Genomic DNA, 26,507 nt, shown 5'->3' with positions numbered 1-26,507 from the left:
GAAGGAGAATAGAGAGACCAGGGGCTTCCAGGGGTCACTTGACTAATGGTCCTGCCCCAGGACAGGGTCTCCCCTCTGCCTTCTCCCAAAGTCTGGGAACAGAGCAGAGCTATTCTTTGGACCTGGGGGCGGGGCCTGAGGCAGGTACAGTGCCCCACAGGTTGCCTGTGCTTCATGCCAAGAGGCACCTGGGATTTTAAAGGCAGGGAACATTAGGGTCCAAGAGATGCTAGGGGCATCATCCAGTTGGACCCCCTCCCACCTTGTTTGACAGGAGAAATCCAAGTCTAGAGAAGGGAGCCATTTGCCCAGGGTCACAGATACTTGGCAATGCCAGGCCTGGGACCTAGGCTCTTCACACTCTAGCAGTCTGTAGTAAGAGAATAAGGACAGCTGCAGGGGGCCTCCTGGGTACAGTGGGGGGCTGGAGCCCGGAGAGAGGAGCAGGCAGGCACCCTTGTGGCCAGAGCACCCCCAGGGGAGGGGGAGGCGCCGCTGCCGGGAGAGAGAGGGAGGGAGGGGAGAGAGGAGGGGAAACAGTGAGTCAGGCTTCCAAGAGCTGAGGATGAGAGAGCCAGGGCTGGGAGGGAGAGGGCAGGGAGGACTGCTCAGAAGCTCAGAGAGGGAGGGGGCCCAGTCGGGGGCAAGGAGAGCTCTAGAGGGAGGGAGCCAGCCTCTGGCCCTGGCCCAGCAGTAGGGCTGTGCGGAGGGAGCAGCCAATATGGACTTTGCTCGTTGTAGGTCAGCGTCCGTTTCTTTCTCTGTGATTCCACGTCAGGGTCTCAGGAGGAATAACTGTGACCTCCCATCCCTTCCTCAGTTTCCCCATCTGTGGTGGGACGGTGGGATTTGGACTACTCATGGAGCGGGAATGGGGGGCACAGAACAGACTGGGAGGGTCCTGAGGGATGTCACCTCCAGCTGCTGGCCGGGTGCCAGAGGTACTCTTGAGGCCTGCCACCAGGGCAGGGTAGGGCACATGTCTCTGGTAGGGCTGCTTCTTGAGCCCTCTGAGTTGCGGGGTGGCAGGCCATGGATGTTAAGGTGCCCTCTGTGCTGGTGCATGTGCCTGCGTGCGTGTTTGAGTATGTGTGCGCGTGTATGTGAGAGAGAGAGAATGAGGTGCTGGTCTGGCAATGGTAGGTGGACTACCTGGGCCCTCTCAGGACAGCAAGTGCCTAGACAGGATCAAGGTCCCCACATGTCCAGAACCCACCTCCAGTTGGGGAGGGGGGAGATACTCCTATATGCTCCCTATATGCCTGTGGGTCAGAGGCTCTGGAGAAGCTGGGAGGCGGGAATGGCCCCTGTGGGAGCTCCACATGCCTAGAGCTGGAACCAGAACTAGAGCCATCCCCAGGGACTGCCTGGAAGGGAGGAGAGAAGGACCCCCCTCCCACCCAGCTGACAAGAAACTGTGAGCTCTTAGCCCCTCCTTCTCTCAAGGCCCGGCACCCCCCCCAGCCCCTCCCTCCTGGATCCCAGCATCTCTGCCATTGGCTAGGGGATAAGGAAGGTGGGCACTGAAGATCCCTCTCCTGTAGGGCCTAGCTGGGGGGGGGGGGGGGGAGGGGGTTGGTGAAGTGAGGCCCCCTGCCTCCCCCCTTACCTACACATGCACAAACTCAGCTGCAGCGAGGCCCTGCTTTCTCTCCTCTTTCTGCTCTGGGGTCCTTGGCCTGGGAGCCCAGAGGAGGGGCCGTTTCTGCAGCTGGCTGGCCCCGAACTCCCAGCTCAGCCCAGCTGCTACTGAAGCTTCCAGAAGCTGCAGCTCTGCATCCCCTCCCCACCCCCTGAGCCAGGAGAGGCCTTTGCTGACCTGGGGGAGGGTACCTTGGGGAGCGAGTGGGCACCCTTAGAAGGACTAACACAGACAACCAGACGGATGGGTGGTGGAACAGATGGACAGAGACACCCACACACAGGCAGACGGAGAGAGACGGACAGATGGACCAGGACAGGGAGAGACGGACAGACAGAGGTGCTGGCAGAGAGAGGAGGAGTCAGAAAAATGGAAGGGCCTGGGGAGAGAGAAACAGACAGAGAGACTGAGACATGGAGACACGGAGATCCCAGAGGGGAGACAAGGTGACTGAGATAGGAGGAGGAGAGACTCGGGGAGAGGGTGAGAGACAGGAAGAGATAAAGAAAGGGGAAACCCAGACAGAGAGAGAGAGGAGAGGCGGAGAGGCTTGAGGCTACAGACCACAAACAGGGATTTGATGAGAATCTGGAAGGTGTTTTCTCCTGCTTCCCTCCCCAAACCCCTGGGCCAGCCAAGTCTCCATTCCTTCCACCCCCGGCTCAGTTTCCAGCTGCTAAAGAGGTCAGAGAGAAAGAGAGAGAACAAGAGCGAGAGAAGCACGCAGAGACCCCTCCTCCCTGCTCTTTTTGTAGGGGAGGGAGTTACTAGAACGGTTTTCCCAGCCCTGACCCCTACTCCAAGATGGACATATCTCTTGTGTCAGAAAATATCACACTCACCACTCGGTGTCTCCTTGTGTAAATGCACTCCCGTATTCATACCTGTCCGCACAGGCCTTTACACACACACACACACTCTGTGACATGTGAATCTCCACCCTCACACTCATCCCGCATCTCACAAGTGTAACTGGGGAATGCATACCTATGCTTCCTTACCCGTGTAGGCAGTGACACACATGCCTCGTCATGGGGTCTCAGGACATGCTGACACACACGCATACACAATCACACTTTCACACATACAGTGGCAGTCACACCAGAGCGGAGGGAGGGCTCTTTCTGGAGGTGAGGATCAGTGTTCCCAGGTGTCTGGGTAAGGGTGCTACGCCCTCCCCCTCCTTCCCAGCTGGAGGTGGGGGGGAGGCTGGGGCCCCTCTCAGCCAGTGGGAGCCTTCCTAAGGAGTTGGCTGGTGGGTCGAGTGATGTGAAAGAGCTATCCGAGAGTTGGGGAGGGCGAGTGTGTGCACATCCACACTCGTGCACGTATGCACAGGTGCAACGTGGCGAGTGCCTGTTACGGCGTGTGTGAGAAAGAGGTGATCCCATGTGAGGTGGGCTATGGGTGTGACAGGGAGCTCCAAGGTGCGTGGAGCGTGTGGGTGTATGTGTGCCTGCTACTTGTCAGGCATGTACGTGCGGACGTGTGTGTATGTCACAGGTGTGTGTGGCCACCTGGTTCTGCAGAGTGGGGGGGGTGGGTAGTGGGTGTATGTACACGAGGGTGCAGGCCCTGGGGGTGAGCTGCACGGGTGCGAGGGTGCAGCGTTGTGCGGATGTGAAGGTGTGGGGGGCTGTGTGTGGGTGGAGGCAGTGTGCCTGTGTGAGGGGTAGCTGTCTGTGTGAGGCTGTGAGCTCGCAGCCGGGGTTGGAGGGCTGTTTTCCAAGGCCGGGATGCTGCTTGAACAGAGGCCATCAGCATGAGCACATGCGAAGGGGCTCTGAGGCTCACAGTTGGGCACTGACCCACACAGACGCACAAGGACAGACATACCCGCCCCTGTCCTCCCTCTTCCTCTCTCCTGGCGTCAGTGGTTTTCAAAGGAGCCTCCATGAGGACTGTTTGCTGTGCAGCTCCCCCCACCCCCCAGCCTGTGCCTCTTCAAACACAGTGATGCCCTCCAGGCAGCTTTGTGGAGGCTCCTGCCTCAACCGTCTGAAGGCAGATGGGTGGGTTGAGATCCGCTGCTGCCCCCCAGGGAGCGAGGAGGCGGCTCCGCTCCTCTGGCCTGGGCACAGGCTGAGACAGATGGACAACCCCCCCTCCCCGTTCTCTACACCCCCACACAGGGTCTGGGGGTGGGCAGGCACCCCCCCCAGAAGAGGGGTTCTAGCAGGCAGCTCCTGAGCAAAGGCTAGGACTCTGCCCATCATCTCCCCAGAGGGGCACCTACCCTCACCCTGAGCCCCATCACGTGTCTGAGCGCAGGGACCCAACCGTAGCCCCTAACACCTGCCCCTCCTATACTCACAGCTCCAGCACCCCATAACACACAACTGCTCCATCTGCAAACACGTAGCCCCAACACTTCCACATATATCTGCCCTTCGGACCCCCAACGTGCCCCCAAACACACAACCACACAGACACATGGTTACAGCCCTAGAAATGAACCCAAACCCAGATTGGTATGATCCCCAGCATACACCCAACACACACGAACACGTACGTTCATCAACTCTCTCTTCAACCCAGCGCCTCCCCGGGTACACCCAGGACCCTAGAGCAGCCCCAGTACCTTCCACACACTCCATGTCTCAGAGCACCAGCACCTCACTAGAGTCACACAGGGACTCTGCCTGCGGCCCCAGCGTTTCCCAGCTGCAGCCCAGCATCTCCCCAAACACACCAACTAACCCCCACGCCTTTCCCGACGCACAGCCTCCCCCCCCACCACACATACGCACACTGCCCCCTCAACACCCACTCAAACAAGAACACCCACTTCAGCCCCACCATTTACCTCGAGCACAGACGTAGCTCCAGTTCTGGTATACTTCTAGACAGATCCTGTCCCCCAGCCTCGCATAGCTTCCCAGGCGTGCGCGTGTACGCACGCACACCTGCATACACACGCACACTCCCCCATAGACCCAACACCTCAACAGGGCATCCTGTCTGTCCCCAGCAAGCTCCAGCTCCAGTCCTTGCCTTGGCCATCTAAGGGCCCAGGGACAGCCCCACACCTAGCCAAGCACACACAGCCAGCCTCAGCTCAGTGACAGCCTTGTGCCCATTCACCCCTGGGTGCTTACAAGCAGCTCTGCCCTGCCCCCCCAACCTACCCCAGCCCAGTTCCCCTGCAGCTCTCACTCCCAGCCCCACACATGCCAGCACACCTCCCCCCACAGCAATCTCCGTCACAGCTCCCCCACCCCACCTCTCCTCCGGGTCCCCCTCCCCCAGACACCCTTCCAGACTGCCTCAGCCAGCCCTACACACACGCTTGCTCACTCTTGTGTGCTCTCTCTCCCTTTCTGCTGTCCGGTCCTCCCCCATTTCCCAGAGCCTCCTCTGCCTGGGGAGGCATCTCCGCCCTCCCCCCCCCCCGCCGCCCCAGGCATTTCATTCCTGGACACTGAGCCTGTACATCTGGTTCAAAGCTGCCCCACCCAAGACCCTGTGCTCTGGGCACCCTGGCCTGGGCTTTGGGGGTTTGGGGCCTCTTTGGGGGCTCTTGGCATCTGGTCACCCTGGTCTCTCAGCCAAGAACTCAGAGTACCCAGCCCTGCCCTGGCTCTGGCGTGTGTGTTGGGGTGAGGAGGGGGACTTACCCCCGGCCTGCACATTCTCAGGTGCTTGCCAACCTGCCCCCCCACCCTTGGCTTACCTGAGAGGGACATTGGGCCTGGGGCTTCAGGGAGAGAGATGGGTGAGGTGTTGGCTTGACATGCTCCCCACTCCCCCCCCCCCCATCTGGGCTTCAGGGCTTGGTCTCCCTGGGAGTCAGTTCCGACAGTGAAGGTTACTTTACTAGATGCATGATTTTAAACGGAATCTCCACCATCTGTTCCACCCCCTAATTACAGATGCACAGAATCCGCCTCAGAGGGCAGCGCGAGGGGAGTGATTTAGAGGTTGGGCTGCTTCTGCCTGCATTAGGGCTGGGGAGACTGGGGGGGGGGCTCTGGGTATTGCTCACAGCCCCCCACATCCCGTCTCTTTCCCAGGGGCCCCTCGTGCCTCTTCTGGCTGGGGAAAGGCTCAAAGAAAGTTTCCCCCGACCCCCAAGACCTGAAAGAGGAAACAACTGCAATACTGAGGGAGGGGTCCCCAAGACACCGTCTGCGTCCCAGGCCCCCAAGTCCTGGGATGCCGGCTCCATTAGAGCCTTAAAAAATTCAGTGGATCGATCTCCTGCCTGCTTCTTTGCCCTGGGGAGCCACAGACTCTGGCCTGGCCCAGCTGTCTGCCCACCCCAGGGGTAGCCAGGATTGGTGAGGCAGAGCGGGGGTCAGAGCGGAGGTGGGGGCAGCTCGGTCCTGGCAGCAGAGGGCATGGGCAGGCATCCCGAGACCCATCAGGTGTGTTCGCACGTATGTGCCCATCTGCCTTGGCGTGGCTGGCGTGCCTGACCCCAGCTTGAGCCATGCTCTGTGGGGCTAGACCGGCACGGGGGGGCCGGAGGGGATGGGCCAGGGCCTGGGCCTCAGGGTTCCGAGGGTCCCTGGGCTACATACACTCTGAGGACCGGTCCACCTTTGCCCATAGGTGCCAGGGACCTGGCCCCCAGCCTGCTTGGTGGTGGCAGTGGCGGGCACACTGCGGTAGACGCTGGAGCATTCACTGCAGGGAGAAAGGGAGCGAGGTTGGGCTGGAGGAATTTTAAAGATTGCTGCAGGCAGGAGGGTCTCTGGAACCCCGTGGAGCGGGCAGTCATGCAGAAGTAATCCTATCGCTGCCTGCCTGGAGGAGTGGAGGGGAGAGGGGGCAGGGAGGGGAAGGATGGAGCTGCTGCCCCTTCCCCCCCCCCAACGCCTGCCCCAGCCAGCTGTGGAGGGCGCCGAGGACCCCAGGGGCCTTCCCTGAGGAGGCACCTTGTCCTCTCCGGTCCGCTGTGGCATGTGCCCCCTGGAGGGGCAGCACTGCAGCTGTTGCTCAGCTCCAAGCTCTGGGTATTATAAATAATGCAGCTCAGCGGTGGGGGCCAGCTCAGCCCCCGGTCACCTTGGGTCACCCAGTGTGGCGTCTCCAGCTGGCAGCCCTGTGGCAGAGCCCCCCTCCCTTCCAGCCTGCTCCTCCTCTTCCGCTGTGTGAGCTTGGGCCAGAGGCCCAGCGTCTCTGGGCCGGGCCGGCGGCGCATTGGAGTGTGGAAGAGCCCAGAAAGCCCTGTCCTTTTGTCCCACCCCCTGGCCCTCACAGGTTAGCTGGTAGCTGGCTCAGCCAATCCAGGCTGGAGAGGGCTAGCCTGCTCTCTCGCGCCCTCACCCGTTCTGGCTCCTCCATTTTGCAGATGGAGTCACCAAGTCCAGAGAGGGAAGGATGGCCAAGGCCAGCCAGCTGATGAACCCCTCCTTCCTGCCCCATTCTGCTGTCACTCAGGCTCTTCTCAGCCTCAGCTCAGCTAAGAGCAGGGCCTTGGGGGGGGTGGGCGGGGGATGTTTGGGAAAGTGGTTGCGGCTGAGAGGTTGCCATGGCGATGCTGCAGGATGCCGAGCTGAAGTGGGGGTCCTACAGGGTCTCTGGGGCCCCCAGCTCCACACCCCTGTGGTCTTCTCCTCCCCGTCTCCTGTCCCCCACCCAGACGCCTGTCAGGCGGCTTCGGTGACAGGCCGGGTGGGTGACAGGTGGTGCAGGTGATGGGCTGGGTGGGTGACGAGCTGGGTGGGTGACAGGTGGTGCGGGTGCGAGGCAGGCAGGTGACAAGCTGGGTGGTGACGGGCCCTGCTGATGACAGGCAGGGGGTGTGGTTGGCGAGGATGCCGTCTCCTGGCTGGTGGCCTGTTGCAGCCCCCCACCCTCATGCGTGTGCAGGCACATAGACTCTGGGCACAGAGCTTGGGGCTAAGATACTAATGAGGCTTATTACGTGTGGAGGGGCAGGTGCCCAGGCTCACTAATGAGAGGCCTTTAACAAATAGGGGAGACAGCTGGGGGCTTCGAGGAATTTGGCTGGCCCTCCTGAGCTGAGGCCCTGGGGGTCCCAATCTGGCTGGAGGGTGGCTCCTTCTCCAGCCAGGTTGGGACCCTTCCTCCCTCCCCCGAGGCTGCTTGGGTTTATGTCAGTGCTACCACGATCGTGATAGTTACCATCCTTCAAGCATTTGCTCGCTTCACCAAAACCTTATGTTCCTTTTCTCATTTCAACTCAACAGTTACAGGAGGGAGGCTCTATTACCCGTTCTACAGATGCAGAAACTGAGGCTGTGAGAAGGCAGGGGCCTTAACATGGTTTCTGGTACAGCTGGAATTTTAATTCAGGTCTTTCTGTCCCCAGAGAACATGCCCTTAACCACACCACCAGTAAAACTCAGGTCTTGGTCCAGACTCAGAGCCCCTTTCAAGGGCCTCAGTTTTGCTCTCCTAGAAAATGGATGTGTGGTGGAGGGGTAATCACCGTGAGCTCATCAGCTCTGACTTGGGTGGCTTCGGGGATTCTTCCAGGTAGCTGCCCCAGTCTCCCCCCCCCCCATGTGGCCCAGATTCTGGACTGGAGAGAGAGGGCAGGGCTAAGTGCTGAGGGAGCTGAGCTGAAGAGGGGACACCTGGGATATGTGAGCCACTTCCTGCATCGTGCGGTGGGGAGGCTGAGGCCTGGAGAGGAGCAGCAACCGCCCAAGGTCACACACCCTGTGAGCTGGAGGGCCCCGTGGGATCCCAGGTCTGTCTCCGGGCCTCTTGAAAGGGCGGGGCCGGGTGTGGTGCCTTGGCTGGGAGGCCGCCTCCTCCTGGGCCCCACCCACCAGCCTTAGCTTCTTCCCTGGAGTTTGTGAGCCCCCAGCTCCTAGGGGGGTATGGGGGCTGTTGGCTGCCTCTTTGGGGCCATGCCCCCTCCCCATCAATCTGGGTCCCTAGTGTCAGTTGAGCCCCTCCCTTTGGAACCCATTGGGGTGGAAACTCCCTGGCAACAGCTGATGGATGGGTTAGGGCCCTGACATTGGCCTGGGGCCACAGCCTGACCCTGGAGGGACCAGGCTGGGGCTGGGGGCTTGGAGGGGAATTTAAGAGAAGAATTAGGCTCATAAATCTTGGAGCAACTCAGTTCTCCTCCTCCTCAACCTTCGTCTCTTACCAAACCTGCTCTCCAGCTGCGCACCCAAGGCTGGGGGTTGAGGGAGTCCACCTTCCCATTCCCTCTACTCTCCAGCTGATGCTCAGCCCCTCCCGAAATCGTACCCCCAACAGGGAAGAAAGAGTTGCAGCCACTGCTGTTGGGCAGGATTAAGACCTTGTGTGTCCAGACTACTGGATTTGGCCTCTGATTCATAGTGGCAGGTAGGGTAGAGGGCTTCAGGGCCTCAGTTTCCCCAGCTTTGAGTTTGAAATCCTCTCTTGGTGCCTGTCCGCTCAATCAGGAAGGAGCATTAAGACCAAGAGGGATTTCGCAGCTGCAGTACACATGGCCCTGTCCTCAGAAGCCCCAGTCTGAGATGAGAAGCACAGCCCTGGCCTTGGGAGCCCTCAAACCCAGAGGTGAGGTCTAGAACCCAGGCTGGGCGTGTGCTGAGGTTCAGGTGGGGAGTGGGTGGTGCTGGGTGACTGGCCTGTGATGGCTTTCTGAAGCAAAGGCTTTGGCTAGGGGGAGGCCAGAGGATGGGGGAGGCGGGGGGGGGGGGGGGGATGCCTAGGGGCTTGGAGAGCCATCTTTGGTTGGGGGGGAGCCTGGAAGTGTCTGGCTTTCCCACAGGCCTGGGCAGCAATAAACTGGAGTTCTGGGGCCCTCCTGGCTCCCCAGGGAACCCACTGCTGCCTGGCCCTGGGGACTCAGGCGTCCTGGCGGGTGAGGGCGGGTCTCCAGCAGGCGCCCTGCCAAACCCCGCAGCCTGCTCACCAGGAATCTTGTTGCTGAGAGATGGAAAATCCCGGCCGGGCCTGCAGCTCATCCCTCCCCTCCGGGAGGAGGAGGGGCCCAAAGATTCCTTCCTGCATTCCCCCCTCCCATTTGGGGCCGGACTCTCCTTGGTACTGGGTGGGGCTGGGGGGCCCAGGACAGGCCTCTAAGGCTCTGGGTCACATGTCCTGGAGCCCAGCCCAGCCCAGCCCGCAGTGGGCACCAGGGCACTCTGGAGGCAGAATGGGCCTGGTGCGGCTGAGGAGAGGTGGGGGTGGGGTGCTGAAGCCAGAGGGGGCCTGGATGGGGGCCGAGCCTGGCCCTGGCCCCACTGGCTCCCCCAGGGCGGAGGGTGAAGAGTTGGTTCTCTCCTTGGACAGGAAGACGAATGATCCCATTATGGGAGCGTGATTTTATTCCACGTGTCACGGAGTCTGAGATTAACTTGCTCACCAGTCTGTGACAAACCCCTCACACCCTCTCACACCCAACACACACACACATACACGCACAGAGACACACATATCCTTGGTCTTATGATCGCACATCCCACAGGCACAGATAGACATTTCCATGATACAACACACAGCAGGGTCTCACATACAGAGACACAAGGAAACACTCACACTTAGATCTAGACCCACGGCCTCAAAAGCACAACATTCCCTCACGCCGAGGCCACACAGCCCCACGACTACACACAGGCAGTCCAGGGGGCCAGCCCTACTTAGGCACAGACCAAGGACGCACAGTGCCCCGTAGACACAGATAAACTTAGACACACACACACACGCAGACACAGTCATGAGGACAGGCATAGACCAACAGCCACTCACACTGAGACAAAGGCCCAGATACATACAGAGACAAAGACAGGCACAGACACACAGCCGGCGGTGCGCACACAAGCACAGGCGTGCACACCCGGACACAGACAAAGACAAATAAATGCCCAGAGGTTTTGCTGTGGACAGATGTAAGGAGCACGCACATCTGGGCCTCCTCGACCTCCTTGCCCGGGGACATGGTAATCTGGCGCCTGTGGCTCCGGGGAGAACTCTGAGGAATTTCTCAGTCGGAGCCCCCCACCCTGGGCCCAGGGCCAGCCCCCACCTCTGGCACAGGGCCCATGGCCTCGGCCGTGGCGGCCACACCCTCAGTAGAGCTCCGACATCTCTTACCCTGCCCTGCCCGTTGGACACACACAGGCACACCATCTCCCCCTGCACAGGCTTGTAGCCGCCCCCCTGGCCACACAGAGTTTCTCACTCACCCCCCCCCCTCCGGGTGTCCCCTTCTTGCTTGTCTTTCTCAGTCACTCCCCACCCCGCACGCCGAGCACACATGCACAACCTTGAGCACCTACACCCACAGCCCTCATGACACACGCCCTCCCCTTTTCTCACACAGACCCACCGGTAGCGCGCCGAGCCCTCCTGCCCATGTGCCCTCGCCCTCTCACGCAGACCCCCACCAGCCCACAGACGTTCACTGCTTTCCATCCTCACCTTCTCTCACAGACTCATTCACAAATGCAACACACACACACTCCCCGACACACATCCTCACCACTTTCTCACATGCGTGCGTGCGCGCACGCACACACTTTCAGAGCCTCCCTCACACCATCGCTTTCCTTCCTCTGTCTCTCACAAACACTCCCTCTGCCAAGAGTGTAGCTGTGCGGCAGAGCAGCCCCTGACAGTATTTGTCACTGTTCTCCACCACGTCCTTGACCTTCCTGGCCCCGGTGCCTTCCCTCCACCTCCAGCCCTGGACACTGTGGCCTTGTATTCTTCTGTCATTGCTCTGTTTAGCCAACAATTATACACGCAGCGTTCGGTCAACAGTGCTGATTGAGCCCTGATTATTGGTTAAGCACTGGGGACACTGGGGACACAGGGCCTTCCCGCATAGAGCACTCAATTTTGTGACCCGTTTGTTTGTTGCTTATCTCACCTGATGAGATTTTAAGGTAACCCATGCTCTTGTACGTTAAGGGATGCGTAGGAATTCACAGGAGGAGAAATAGGGGGAAGGTATTCCAGACAGAGGGAACAGCATATGCAGAGCCTGGAAGTAGAGGTATGGCATGGCGGGAGCACGGGGCGGTGTTGACACGAGAGGAGAAGCTGCATGGAGGGCAGAAGCCGGATGTCCCCGACTTTAGATTTAGACGCCTTGCTCACAGGTTTGGATTTTGCCTAGTGGGCCGCAAGGACTCATGGGAAGTCTTCAGGAACAAGACAAGGTGGGGAGAGACTGGAGGCAGGGAGGCTAGTTGCGGGACTTGAGGAGTACAGGTGGTCTGGTCTAGAAGAGGCAAGTGGGGTGGAAGAGGAGACTCATCTAGGAGCAAGGACTGGTGGCGTCCCAGCTCTAGAGCTGTGATCTCAGGAACGTCCCACAACCTCTAAGCTGGGCCCGGCAGGTGAGGATGGGACAGTACAGGAGCCGGGCTGGCAGGAGGTGCCCGGTCAGTGGTAGCCATTGTTGTCAGTAGCAGTAGGGCATGGGGGACATCGAATGGGGAGGCGATTTTGTGAGCACCTCTGCGTGCTAGTACTGTGCGGGGGGGCTGGCGCCCAGAGGCGAGGCGGTCTGCAGCTCTGGGTAGCTCACACCCCTGATAATCACAGGAGACAGGAGAGGGCCGAGCACGGGGGTGGAGGCAAAGCACCCTGGAGGGTGAAAGGAGGATGGGGCAGCCCCTGGCAGGGGTCTGGGTGGCTCGTGGAGGAACTGGCATTGAGCCAGACCCTGAGGAGACTGGTTGAACTTGGGCAGGCAGAGGTGGAGGGAGGAGCTCCAAGTTGAGGGAACCATGTGGACAACAGCCGGAGGGCAGGCCAAGGAGTGGAATCCGGCCACTGTGTGAGACCCAAGACTGGCGAGTCTTGGGGTGGGTTGTGGAGGAGAGGCCTTGGCGGCCAGACTGAGCAGTGGGCAGCATGGGGTTGATTTGTGGTGGTGACGTGGAATGGGCCCATGAGAGACTCTGCTCCAGGCTCTGCTGCTAAGCCATTGGGTGACCTCAAACAAATGCCTTGCCCTCCTTGGTCTCAGTTTCCCCATCTGTGTGATGAGGCGATTAGTCTTGTACAGGAGGGGACTGTGGTCTCGCGTCCCCAGGGGCTGGTCTAGTCAGCTTTGTGGGGCATCTTCTGGCCTGGGCTTCCGGCCTCAGCAGTGCTGTCTTCCTGAGCATTCTGAGCAAAAGAAAGGAGCAGATCCAAGGGTTCCTCAGAGACAGATTTGGGGACCTCTGACTGAGGGGCCAGGAGCTTAGCATGGAAAAGAGGCGTCTTTGCCAGGATCTGACTCCAAGTCCCAGAGGTATCCTAGAAGAGAAGGCTGAGGTCCCTCTTCCCTCCTGCCCTGACCCGCACAGGGGTAGATGTGGGCCATGTGCCCAGGAGCGCACGGTGCCCAATCCCTGGCCCAAGGGGTGTCAGGACCCTTCCTGCCCACTAAAGGAGGAGCGGGGCTGGAACTCAGGAATGTGGCCCAGGGCTTGGAATCCCCGGGGGCTGAGGAGCCAGGAGGCCCATCTCAGGGTGGTGGAGGCAGGTAAATGCCTGTGGGTTCCGCCATTGATATTTGGGGTCACTAGGAGTTGTGGTACAAGGCACGTTCTCGTGACCCCCCCCCCCAGCTGCCCTGGATCCTAGCTGCAAGGGGCCCTTTAAGCATCTCACCTGTGAGGTGGGGCTGGTAGGGAATTAATTTCCTGTGCTATTTTAATTTTGCTGTATTTAATTTGCTGTTTATTTTAATTAATTAACGGCGGGTAATCGTCTATCCTAACTTGGTGCCGCTGGCTCCTCTTCCTTTTCGGAGGGGTGGAAGGCCAGGCCAGGTGATTGCTGAGTTAGTGATGGGGGAGAGGAAGAGTCCTGGGGGCATGTCCCTTTTCCCCTTTGCCCTTCTCAACCCAGGGGTCTTCTCCACTCTCCCTGGCTCTCCTCCAGAGGGCCCTCCCCTCCCTCCCTCTCTCCCTCCCTCCCTCCCTCCCTCCCTCGTGGCCCCTCCTACTCCTCCCTCGCCTCTTCCCCAGTACGGCTTCAGGGCTCCCTGTGCAGTAACTTGGTGAAGAGAGGCCTGACACAAGGCCCCTGCCTCCCCCCCAGGAAATAGATTTTAATGTCATAGTGTGGTGGTTTAAAGGATAGGGAGCTTGGCTTGCAACCCAGGAACTACTTAGGGGCTGATTGGGGAAACTTTCAAAGAGGGGATCTCCTTTTTTAATGGCAGCCCCCTTGCCCACTCCAGTGCCCAAACAGCACACCCGTCTGTGTGGTCAGGCCTGTAGGACGCTGGCGTGTCCACTCACCCGTGAACACGTCCTTGGCATGTTTTCAGTTCTTGGTTAATCTCTAGGATGGACCCTCTAGGGGAGGATTCTCCCCTGTAGAGATGAGGAAGTGAGGCTCAGAAAGGCTAAGTGACTTGCCCAAGGTCACACAGCAACTAAGAGAAGCAGGGCCTGGATTCTGCCTGCATAGAAAGAGTTAACATCTGGAGGGAGGGGAAAGGAAGAGGCTTGGGGATTAAGGTAGGGGGTATTAGGACCAGGAACTGGGGTCTTCTGGCTTTGGAAGCTGTGGGGAGAGGAGGAGTGGGTCCTTGTCACAAGGGGCTTTCTGAGGCGTGAGGTCTCAGCTGCCTGCTTCCATTTCCCTGTTCTGTCTTCAGTTGTCTGTTTGGAACTAGGGTTTGCTTTGTCCCTCGCACTATACCCTACCAGGGGGACCCTTCCATGGCTAGGTGGAACCCTGCTTTTATTTAACAAACACTTACATGGCATTTACCATGTTCCAGGCACTCTTCTAGCTTTATAAATAGATACTCATTTAATCACTTAGCAGCCCTATTATTATCATCCTTATCTTGCGTATCAGAAAACTGAGGCTTAGAAAGGTTAAGTAACTTGCCCAAGGTCCCACAGCTCGTACCTGGTGGACAGCCTTTGAACTTGGAACACTGGGATCCAGAGTCCTTGTTCTGAACTACCATTCTGCCCTGTCCCCTTCCTGCTGTAGGTGGGAGAGAGGAGCTCTGAATTCCCCGGAGATACGGCATCTTGGGGGAGCCTCTAGCCTAAGTTGAAAGGGAGTTCCAGCCCCACCCTCACCAACCCCAAGTCTGCCAAGACTGTTCCGTGGGGGAAACAGAGCAGCAGGGTGGGCCTCGCTGGGAGGTGCAGATCCGCTTTTGGGAAGCCTCCCGTGGGGCCTGGATCTCCTGCTGCAGTGCTGGCTGGGGTGGGGGGAGGACAGTGAAGGTGGGCCTCGGGCTGCGCCCTTAGAGCTCTTGCCTTCTGACTGTGTCTGAACAGTTACCAGCAGCTGTGTAAGACAACAGGAGAAAAACATCGTAAAACGTGATGCAGAGGAAAAGAGTTTTGAGCTTTGAATCCCATGACTCCTTTCTGAGCCTCAGTTTCCCCATTTGTGCAGGGGAAATAAACATGGCACTGACTCTAGGATTTTATGAGGCTCAAATGAAATAAAGTGTGAAGGGCTTGAGCTCAGGAGCCGGGGCTCGGTGAACGTCCATCTAGGTGCTAAGGTCTAACCTCTGGAGAAGGAAAAGGTCCCACCTCTGGGGCCGCCATTGGAGCAGATCAGAACGGGAAGAGTGAGGATGAAGAAGGCAATGAGAGTCTCACCATTAGAGTCAGGCTGCTTGGGTTTAAATCCCAGACACGCTGAGTCGCTTACCCTCTCTGGGCCTTGATTTCCCTGTCTGTAAAATGGGTATTAAAATAGTGCCCTCCCCCACTGGGTGTTGTGAGTATTGAACTAGTTAATTCATTTATTCAGTAAGCAATATTGAGCACCCGCTAGGTGCCAAACATGTTGCTACTCACTGCAAATAATAAGTGGTTGATACATGTTTGCAATCGTATTATTGTCATCGTTCATATTGGGGGTGGCTGTTCAGAGAGAAGGCTGAGGCTTTTAGAAGGCTGAGGGGATGAGCGACACAATAAAATGCTATAGAAGTAACAGACTGATTTATTATTGAGTGCTTACTGTGTGCCAGGCACATTAGCTCCTGAGGCAGATACTGTATTGTCCCCATTTTGTAGACAGGAAACAAGTTGAAAGAGGGGTAGTGACCTGCCCCAGAGAAACACAGCTAGTAAGGGGTAGAGCTGAGGACTGAGAGACTCAGAAGCCAGGCTTTTAATCACAAAGCCATAAACCTGCTTAAGAGATGGTGTAGGGTGGGGGCAGTGATCCAGGAGAGGAAGGAGGGAGAGACCTCGCCAGGAGAGGGACAGAAGGGAGTGAGGCCTCCAAATTCAGGAAACAATGAGGGAGTGGACCAAGTCAGCATATGCTCCCCCAGTGGTTCTTCCCAGCAATAAACAAGGTATGAGCTCAGGGAAGGGAGCAAGTGAAGACTGGAAGAAGTGGCTCTTGAGAAATGGGCACAGTTGAAAGAGATAGGGAGCCAGGCCAGCCCAGGTAGAGCACACTGTATCAGCAAAGGCCCTGAGGTGAGAATGAGCAGCTTGGCTTAGGGCTGAGAAGTGGAGGAAATGGCTAAGAGAGGTCAGGATGAGGGTTGGGAGGACTGGTGGCCTCCGGGACAGAGGGAGAGTGGCAGCCCCAGGGAAATAGGGAGGGGGACAGATTCAAGAGGCTTAGCTAACGTAGAGATAGAAATAACCCCCCATCTGGACAGGAAATAGAGCACAGTGATCAAGAGGGCAGGCTCTGGAGTCAGATCCTAGCCGGGCTGCTTCCTACCGTGTGATCAGAGCAAGTCACTTGAGGTCTCAAACTCAGGAGTTCTCCAAACTCAGGAGTAGCGGAAGTACCCATCTAGGAGGGAGTGATCCGTGAGAAGTGGTTAGCACAGTGCCTGGCACATGGGAAGCACTTCATTCATTCATTCATTCATTCATTCATTCATTCATTCCTCAACTACCAGGTGCACACTTAGTGTCAGGGACTTTGGGTGCACAACAGAGAACAAAGTAGATAAAAACCCCTGCCCTCAAGGAGCTGACATTTAGAGGGTGACACAGTTAACACAAAAAGAAGTAAACACTTGGTGGGTTAGATGTTGTTAAGTGCCAAGGAGAAAAATGAAACCAGGAAAGGGCTTGGGGAGGGCCAGGGTTGCGGGGTGATTGCAGTTTTAAATAAACTTATAAATGGAGGTTATCATTAGTATTGTTCGTGTAGCAGGTTTTAGTAGAAAAAGTACCTTCCAGTCTGTAAGGCATTTTTCCTTCATGGGAATCACTCAGGGTGTAGGTATTGCTGTCCCCATTTTATAGATGAGAACACTGAGGCTCAAAGAGAAGAATCTGACCCAGCAGTCATAACTCTGAGGACAGCGCTGACTCCTTAGGACTCCCAGTGACAAGGGAGTGTTATTCCCGGAAGTCTAGAGGACAGAAGTGGCTGAGGTGGGTCAGTGTCCAGGGATGGAGCCACGCTGGAGAGCAGGGGCAGAGGCCTGCTTCCTGGAGCCAGAGCTGCGGTCAGCATACCCCAGCATGGCCTGATCAGGGTGATTTCAGAGAGTGGCTGGACCCAGGGGCAACCCTGAGGGCAGAGCGGGGGCAGCCGGCTGGGCCTGAGACACTGTGTGATTGAGCAAAGGGGCAGAATCTGTCCAGAACTGAGTGCGTGTGTGGGTGGTATGGAGACTGTGGGGAGTGGGAGAGAGACGAGGAAGAAGTCAGCTCCACTGACCAGACAAGAGGCCACAGCAAGGAGGAGGTTGGCGGAGGCCAGGGCTGGCTGTGAAGGCTCTTGAATGTCAGGCAAAAGACCTTGGCAGCAGTCGGGAGCCATTACAGGTTTTGGAGCAGGACATCGTGTCATGAGAATGAGACTGAGGAAGACGAATGTGGCACGAGGTGGAGGAGGCTCAGCGGAGGCATTTTGGAGGTGGGGAGCCCACTGGGGGACCATCATAGCTGAGCGGGCGAGAAATGGCAAGGTCAGATGGAAAAGACATCTTGGACCAGTGGAAAGAAGAGTCTGGGAGACAAATTCCTGACTGATAGCCTTCTGAGGTCTGCCTCACCTTTTCTCAGGGGCCCTTGACTAGTCCTTTCCCATCTGTGTGCCCCTGTTTCCCCATTTGGATTGAACTAAAGACCCCTTTTTTCTTTCTAAACATTTGAGCTAAGGATCCATTTTGAGAAGATGATGGGTCTTCTCTTCAGAAAAATACAAAAACACATTTTGGTTAAGGTTTACAAACCTGCCAAAGTCCATCCATGGAACCAAACTAGATGATCAATAGTAAAAGCAGCAGCTAGTAGCAAATGCTTATTACGGGCCAGGGGCTGGCCAAAGTGCTAAACATCATGATCTTTGTAAGTCCGTTCAACAACTCTAGGAGGTGGGTAGGTACCCTTATTACTATTCTGTTTTACAGATGGGGAAACTGAGGAAGCCTAGAGAGGCCGAGTGGCTTGCCCAAAGTCAAAGCTGGAATTGAAGCCTGGGTCTGTCAGCTTGAGAGCCCAAGATCTTCACCGCTAAAATTAAGGCTAGGATTCTAGGATGGGAGAAGGGGACATGGCAAGGAGGGGGCAGATGTGGGAGAACTTTCAAAGAAAGCTGTGGAAAAGCAGAGCTAGAGGTGAATGGTGGGAAAGGGGCATCGTGGTGTCATTCAGTCCTGAGGTGATAGGCGTCAGGTGGTTGGAGGTGCGGAGCTAGAGATGAAGACTCCATTTGAAGCCCCCAGTCTAGCTTCTGGGGGGTTGGTATCTGTCCCACATGACCCCCAGCTAAGTGACCTGCTCTGGAGACAGCTGGGAAGAAGTAGGACATGGGGCTTCTCTGTCCCGTTGGGAGAGGAGGGCTTACTGCAGACTCTTTGACTCAGCCTCCAGTGCTGTCTCTGGAATCTACCCTCCCTCCCCATTCCCAAATGGGCTTCGATCCCTCTAGGCAAGTTCAGAAGTGGAGACACCCTTTCCATCCCCCAAAAGAGGACCGGGGCCCATCTCCTGAGATCAGAGTGGAATCTGGAACCCAAACAGCGTGTGGTGCATGTTAGGGTCTGGTTTAGACCCTGGTCAGCAGTACCATCTAGGAGGAGGTGATCTGGATTAGACTAGACCATAGTCTTAGGCTGGAATCTAGATTTCTGGTGGGTTGGACTTGTTGGTCACTTAGAACCGAGGTTGGCAAACCTTCTGTTAAGAGTTACGTGTAAAAAAAGTTTTAGGCTTTGTAGACCATTGGGTCTCAGTCATGAGTACTCAGCTCTGCTACCGTACCTTGAAAGCAGTCATAGACAATGCATAAATGGATGAGTATGGCTGTGTTCCCATCAAACTTGAATTATAAAAACAGACAGCAGGTTGGATTTGGCTGTCAGGCCATAGTTTGCCAACCCTTAGTCTAGAACCTCATTCTTCCTAAGGGTGTCTAGATCTTAAATCTTACTAGACAGTGATCTAAGCAAATAAGGTTGTGGTGTCAGACTGTGAGGCTGGTTAACATGGAAGATGGTCCAGATCCACAGTCTTGTTGGGATCTGGGTATTAGGAATTGGTGAACAAGAAATGTAATAGAGAGTGGTTTAAAGCAGACTAAGCCATAATCTTTGGCTGAGCCTAGATTCACAGAAAGCTGGGTGGGGTGGGGTGGTGAGATTTAGACCAACACATAAGGTTGTGGTCTGGATATAGGGAAGTGGGTGAACTAAAGCCACACAGATATTGATCTAGAGCAGGCAAAGTCTTGGCCCTAAGCCAGAGTACCATATGATCTAGAACAACAATGTCCAATAGAAATGTAATGGGAGCCATATATGTCATCTAAATTTACTAGTGGCCACATTAAACAAAGCAAAAAGAAATAAGTGAGTTGATGTGAATAATCTATCTCATGTAACCCAGTATGTCCAAAATATTACTACTTTAATATTAATACTACTTAATATTACTAAAAGTATTGAGATATTTTACTTTTTTTTTTTTTTTCATATTCAGACTTCAGAATCTGATGCATATTCTGTGCTTACGGCACATCTGAATTCCAACTAGCCATGTTCCCAGGGCTCAGTAGTCAGTTTCTACCATATTGGGCAGCGCAGGTTTAGAAATGGGCTTTTCTTTGGGACCGGGATCCAGAGGAATCATCAGCTAGAATGATGTGGAGTAAATAGAGTTGGACATACCAGAGGTTAGTTATACTCTTAGCAGACTTGAACTGGGTGTTGACTGGCTCACCCTGGGAGAGCATCTTTTGGCTCTGGGTTGGGAGCTGGAGGGGGTCCATCCTTTGTAGTCCTTACCAAGTGGCCTCCAGGTCTTCCTTCCCTCATCCCAGTGTCACCTCTGAATCTGGAGTCTGGTCTGGCCTGGCAGGTGGGGGTGGGGCAGGGTAGCAGCTGGACCCTTGAGGGAGCAGGAGCTCCACCCCTCCAAGCCAGCTGCTGCCAGCCTTCCTGGACTGGCTCTGTGGAAACAGGGGGCCCAGAGACAGAAATAAACTGCCAGGTTTCCGGGGCGGAGTGGGGGGCCTGCCAGCCTTTGTGCTTCCTTGCTGGAGGTTAGGGGGGGCCGGAAGCAACTCCATGCCCTGTCCCAGGCCGTTACCCCTCCATGCCATCTCCCCTCATCCCCAGGTGCCTCCACCTCCATGGCTCTGAGGCTAGGCTAAGTCTAGAGTTTGGTGGATTAGTGAACCCTTTGGGCCCAGAAGCCTGCGTCAGTCCCTTGGGAACAAAGGGTGATCCCCAGGGCCCTGGACACAGCTTTGTGGCCATGGGGATAGTGCCTATGTGCTCGTTTCTAGGACTCTATCCTGGGAACCCTGCTAGCTGCCCCAGGGCAGAAGCTGAACAGATCCGGAGGGCTACAGTGGGGTAGTAGACTAGGAATTGGAATATCTGCGTTGGATGCTCACTTCTGTCACTAACTGGCCAAAGGCAACTTTGGACAAATGACACTTTGAGCCTCAGTCTCCTCCAGTGTAAGAAGGGGGCAGTGTTTGTGCCGCTTGTCTCAGGGCACTATAGTTCAGCAGTTAACTCAGACTCTGGAGTCAAAGTTTATCTGACTCTGGCCTCTGCCATTGGACCTTTGGTAGGTCACTTAGCCTTCCCGGGCCTCGGTTTCTTCATCAGCAAAAAGGGGATATTACCTACTTTATGGGAACCTTATAGTCAAGTGCGTTAATGCATGCAGGGCAAGTGCTCAGTGTTGGCTCTTATTGTTGGTAGTTGATAAGTTCAACTGGGTTTTAAGTCAAAATGCGTTATTCAAATGTAAGGGATTCTTTCCCTGGAGAGAGTTCTCTCGGATCCCCTCATTTTATAAATGGAAAAACCGAGGACCCCAAAAGGGAAGGCGTTTTGCCCAAAGAGAGGCACACAGCAAGCAAAACCCTTATTTGGTACCCACCATAAAAAGCCAGATGGCACATCCCCAATTTACAGGTAAGGAAATCGAGGCCGGTGATTGGCCACCGGTGCACAGTGGCGCTATCCAGTGAGGCCTGAGTCCGCCGCTGGGGAGGGAGTGCCCTGGCCGTCGGTGCTCACCCGAGGAGGGGCGTACAGGTAGCGGGCGCCCCGGAGCCGCAGCCGAAGCCACGCGCGCTATTAATAATCCCGCCGCTCGGCCCGGCCGAGAGCGCAAGTCCGGACTGCCGCCGGGCGCCTCCCGGGCCTGGGCCGGAGCCGGAGCCCGAGCCGGATCGCGGCGGCCCTCCCCTTCCCCCCGCCACGTGACCCCCCCCCCCTCCGCGGGCAGCCGAGGGCCCGGGCTGGCGGAGGGCGGGCCGGGGGCCAGGAAAAAGCCGAAAACACCGAGGCTGAGCCGCTCCCCTCCCGCTCAAAATAGCCCCCGGCCGGGGCTGCCACGCATTCCGCCGGGCCCGGGGCGCGGGAAGGGGCGGCCGGCCGGGCCCCCGCCCGGCCCGACGTGGCTGCCTCGCCGGGTTGGGGGTGGGGGGCGAGGGCGGGCCGCGCGGCCGGCCGGCATGTGGCTCTCCTTCGGGGAGCCTTGGCAGCCCGGGCTGCGCGCTGCGCCGGGATGATGGAGAGCTTCTGGAATTTCCTGCAGCTGGAGAGCGCGGCCGGCCGGGGGAGCGGGCTGAGCGCGCGGCTCGGAAAGGGGCGCCTCGCAGCCCGACCCTAGGGGGCGCCTCGGCGGCGAGGGCTGTGGGGGGAGATCTCCTTACCCGCCCCCAGGCCGCGGGAGTGGAGGGCTGCACACCTCCCCTCCCCCGCTGCTGGTTTCGGGTCTGGCGGGGGTCCAGTCCCGCCCCTCCCGGCCTGGGCGGCTGAGAGGGGCCAGGTGCAGGCAACGCCCCTCCCCCAGCCGCCTGGTTTCCCTCTCGGCCCGTCACCTCCTCCAGGAGTCAGAAGCTCCGCGGCCTCATCTGGGAGGGGGGGGTGGCAGGGATCAGGGGGCAGCGCAGGCCTGCCAGGTAGCCTTAGAGGCGGCGGCGGCGGCGGGAAAACTCGGAGGCGGACCGTTCGGGCCCGAGAACGGCTGGGCTTGCGGACCAGAGCCTCCCTGCTCGAGCAAGAGGCGCCCCAGGGCTTCTAGGAGGGAGGCGAGGCCGTCCTCTCCCAACACCCACCCCCCTGCCACTGCCCTCATCCCTCGCAACCGCGGAGCCGGTGGGGGGCGGACGTGCCGGAAAAATCCTGGACAGTTTTCTGGACGTTGGCGGCAGCTTTCTTTGGGGGCGGCTCTGCACCTTGCAGGTCCTGAAGTCCAGAAAAGGGCTCCCGGGAGGGAGGGGGTTCCTTTTACAGGAACCCTGAGATCCAGGGGAGTAGGTAAGTGACCTCTCAGGGCTCACTACTGGCACTGCGGGTAGGGGGAGGGAAAGAGGTCTACCTTGCCCTTTGTGGGGGAGGGGAAGGGATGCTTTCCCACACTTTGCTGGTTCCAGTGCCATTTGGCCTCTGCAAACTGTTGAACCGTTTGGCAACTCAGGCGCCTCCCTCGCCTGGGGTGGACTACCTCTCCCTCTGCCAAGGGTCCCTGTTCAACTTCCATTTCCTGCCCCAGCCCAGCACACCGTCACCATGTTCAACAAAAGCAGTGGGGATAGGTACAGTTCGAATCCCTCCTCTGCCACTCACTGGCGGTGTGACCTTGAGCTAGTCCCTTCACTCCTTAGTCCATTTGCTCATCTGAAAAACTAGATAATAGTAGGTAGGCCATGGCCTTGTGGTGGAGCTGAACCTTGCACAGTGTTTAAAGCAATTACCGTAGTGTCTGCACATAGTGAGGATGGGAAATAAAGGGCACGTGTGTAACACACAGTCTCATTCAAAGCACTTAAAGTGTTTGAATCCCCTTCTCCTTCAACAACCCTGCGAAATTTGGCTTCCCAAGGTAAGTAGTGGCTCTCAGTAAGGGCTGAGGAGGATGGAAAGATGTTGGCTTTATTAAGTGTTCACTTATTCATTGAGCACATAGTTAACATGGTTCTCAGCTAGCTCCCGACTAGGGGAGAGACCTCTGAATGTGTGCTGGGAACTGAAAACTAGGACAGGTCACTAAACTCTGTTGAAGCTGGAAGGGCCCTTGAAAGTCCTTCCTGCTAGGTTAGCTCTTATTGCAAATGGAGAGACTGAGGCCGACACAGGGGGCCTGGTCTCCTCACAATACTCCTGCTGTTCCTAAGGGGTGGGGGTGGGGCCTGGCAGAGAGCTCTGGGCTGGGGGAAGCTGGGGCAGCCCCTGGCCTGGCTCCCTAGGGTACGGCCGAGGCCTCGGCAGGCTGAGAAGCTGGTGGAATTCTGCTTTCCTCTGCCTCCCATCTCCATGCTGACCTTTCACCCCACCTCTGCTGGAGTGGGTGCGGGTGGAGCCCAGATATCCAGATTCAAATTCAGATCCCTGTTGGCTCCCCCCTCAGCCCAGGATGTTGGGCCTGGGCCTGGGCCTGTGTCAACTCCCACCCTTCCCTCCCCTCCATACCCCCCCTCCAGTTCTCCCTGTTTCCTGTTGGATTGGCCTTCCTTATGTACTGGAAGGAACTCAAGGCTCCATTTGTTGTCTGTGTGAACTTGAGCAAACTACCCCACCTCTATGAGCCTCAGTTTGCTTTTCTGCAAAATGGAGTTGACATAAAAGCTACCTAGCAGAACACCTCTTTCCGGAGCATCCCAGAGGCTTCCTGGCAGAGATTTCTTTAAATAATAAAGGGCAAGATTCCCTAGAACGTACCTTCAAGGCCAGGTATGGAGAACAGATCAGTCTTCCTTTACCTTTGGTTTGGGGGCTGGTTTAGGGATGCAGCTTGTGGGGGGGTATGGGGAGAAGGCTGGGATAAGAGGGGGGGGTGTGAGTGTCCACCAGGTCATTTTGGCATAGTCTAGATTCGAGCAAATTTATGTGGCCCCGATTCCAGGGCTGCCCGGTACCTGTCTCTGAATGTACTGCTGGGCAGTTCTCATGAACTCCACTCTAGGACTATAGACTCCCTCCCGTTGAATCCAGCCCCACCTCCCTCTGCCTCAGGGAAGCCCTCCCGGGCTGGGCTGCCTGTAAACCCCTCGGTTTCTCTCCAACACACAGAGCTCAGTGAGGGACTGTGAAAGAGAGAGGGGCTGGAAGCCACAGTTGGGCTGTGTGACTTTGGGCAGTCGCTTCCCCTCTCTGGGCCTTGGTTTTCTGTTGCATAGCAGAGGAGGCTGGATTAGTGACTCCCTAAGGCACCTTCCAGCTCTGACAGGCTCTGTGACTGTGTTGACTGATGTATCCTAGGAGATAGGAGCACACAGAACCGAGTCAGATGGGAGATTCCCGTGGACGTATCCCCACCTCCAGAAGACTGGAGAGCCTCCCTTCCCTAGACACACCATTCAGGGATACTGGCGGGACTGTGGGGGGCGGAGGGGGCATGTCACCCAGTGAGTGGTACTGCCGATTCCCAGGGTCCCTCTCGTCAGTAGAGAGGCCTGTGCGGAAGAACAAGAGCTCGTGTCAGTCCGGGGCTGTGAGACTGCTTGCTTCTAGGGGAAGGGAATGTGTGTGTCAGTGACCAGTCAGCCTCCAGGGAATGGGGGGGGGGGTGCTCGAGGCAGCTAGCTCTTGGGATGGTGTGTCCCGATGAGCGATCGCAGGGGCAGTATGTTGGGGGGTGTGCAAGACAAGAAAGCTGGCCACGGGAGAGAAAGAAACAGATGAACCAGAGAAGCCAGGCTTTGGGTTAGGGCAGGCAGTGTGGGGAGGCTGCAGCCTGACTGGGAAGGTTCGGCGCAATCCGACACGGTAGTTTCGCCTGTGCCTAGGTTTGTCGTCTTGTTTATAGGTGTGGAGCTGAACTGCACTGCTCCGAATTGCAGTTGTCGTGTTCTATGGTAGGGGTGTCCGTAGAGGGGTGTTGTCAGGGTTTCCTGAACAGTGAGTGTCTGGCTGTTGGAGGGGTGTGCATACAGGATGGAATTTGTCGTTCGGCAGTAGGCAGCTCGTGTCCATTTGGGGTGCTTATCAGATTGTACTAGAGGCATCGGTTCTGGCTGTAGAGGAAGGTGTTTTCAAGCTGTGAGCGAATCCTGGCCGTGTTTTGGGTGCCTCTTCCCCCGGGGAGGGAGGTCTCCTGTCTTAATCAGTGCCTCCGCAGGTAGGCAAGCAGGCAGTCGCTAGCCTGCTCACACTTGCAGTAATTTTACCACGGTGCCTAAGTCAGGAACAGGCGTGAATTGACCTTTTAACCCCTTCCCCGCCACAGGATTAGACTCTGTTTCCTGTTCAATCTCCTCCAGAACCAGTTCCATCCCGCCTGGGGGGCCCCCCCCAAGGAGCGGATAAGCAACACCCCCCCATCTCTTCTCCCTTCCCCCGTCGAGCCCCGGGGGGGGGCCTGAGGGCCAGGCTGGTGCAGGGTCTGGCAGGAGCTGAGGGCCCAGGCGGGAGTGATAAATATTGAAGAGGAGGGATTTCGGTGTGGGCTGGAGCAGCTGCAGTGGTTCGAGTGTCACACTATCTCTCCCCAGGTTTACTGACCCATTTCCATTCACGCGGCTGCCGGTTTCCTAGCAACGGCAACAGTCCCCCCAGAACAGGCGGAGTGTGTGTCTGCCATTAGCGACTGCCGCAACTGTGTCAAGGTTACCCCGCTCCCTGCAAACCCACCCCGGCGGGTTTGTTTTCTGCCAGCGCCTGGCACTCACAGTGCCAGCCGGGAAGGGGGAGGGGAGGGGGCTGGGGGCCAGCCCAGGGGCTTGGGTGGGGGTGGGGGGCCCCCGAGGAGGAGCTGCAGTTCCCGGTCCAGTGGGAGCCAACTTGGACTGAGGCCGAAGCAGCTGCCCCCCCCCTTGGCTGGTGGAATTCCTGAGCCCGAGGGGAGCAGGGGGCGGGGCTGTCCCTCAGCCCTGACCCCCGAGATTCCAGAGCCTGGGGGGAGGGGTGTGGGCCGAGGGGCCTCCGGGAAGCCTGCCTGATCTGACCCCACCTGGCTTGTTCTGCTCCTGCCCTGGCTTCCTCCCACTTCTGCCCAGCAACATGCTCTTCTCTGCTCACAGCTCTTTGTCCCAACCTCTGTGCCTAGTCTCCCCCATCAGACTCCCCAGGGCAGGGTTGTATTTCTCCCCTCAGACTAGGGGCTCCTGAGGTTGGGGTTCATGATTTGTTCTTTCCTTCTCTCTCCTCAGCATCAGCTCCTGTTTTTCCAAATGTCAGGGGAGATGAGATTAAACAGTTGGGGTGGCAAGGGATAATTTTTCTGAACAGGGACTAGCAGGGCAAATGCCCTCATTCCACCCCCTCAGTGAAGTCAGTTCTGCCCACATGACCCCCCCCCCCACCTCACTGCCCCGCAGCACTCAAATGGGAGTGGCCATTGGAAGTAAAGTTACCTCTCTTTTTCACCCTGAAAGCCTGGCTGCAAAGGGTTAAAGCAGCTGCGCGCCCCCCCCCCCCAACTTTGCCTTGGTATGTGAGCTCCCCCAGGCTGGGGGGATGGGAGGATGGGGGGTCTGTCGCCTTATAGCCACTCATGTGGTCAGCTCAGACCTGACCAGTCACATTCCTGCCCAGGAGGACTGGGGCTTGAGGTGGAGGGGCAGG

The 26,507-nt window shown here is 57.4% G+C and overlaps 1 protein-coding gene across 4 annotated transcripts in view; it reads left to right on the top strand.

Moving 5' to 3' along the window:
• Positions 1–26,507, top strand: part of AHDC1 (AT-hook DNA binding motif containing 1) — a 63,570-nt gene that overhangs the window by 4,412 nt on the left and 32,651 nt on the right. The window lies entirely within an intron of this gene.

This window comes from Ursus arctos, unplaced genomic scaffold (genome assembly GCF_023065955.2).
Source record: "Ursus arctos isolate Adak ecotype North America unplaced genomic scaffold, UrsArc2.0 scaffold_32, whole genome shotgun sequence".
Lineage (NCBI taxonomy): Eukaryota > Metazoa > Chordata > Mammalia > Carnivora > Ursidae > Ursus > Ursus arctos.
The sequence above is the reverse complement of the archived record's forward strand: the minus strand, read 5'-3'. Positions and strand labels throughout refer to the sequence as shown.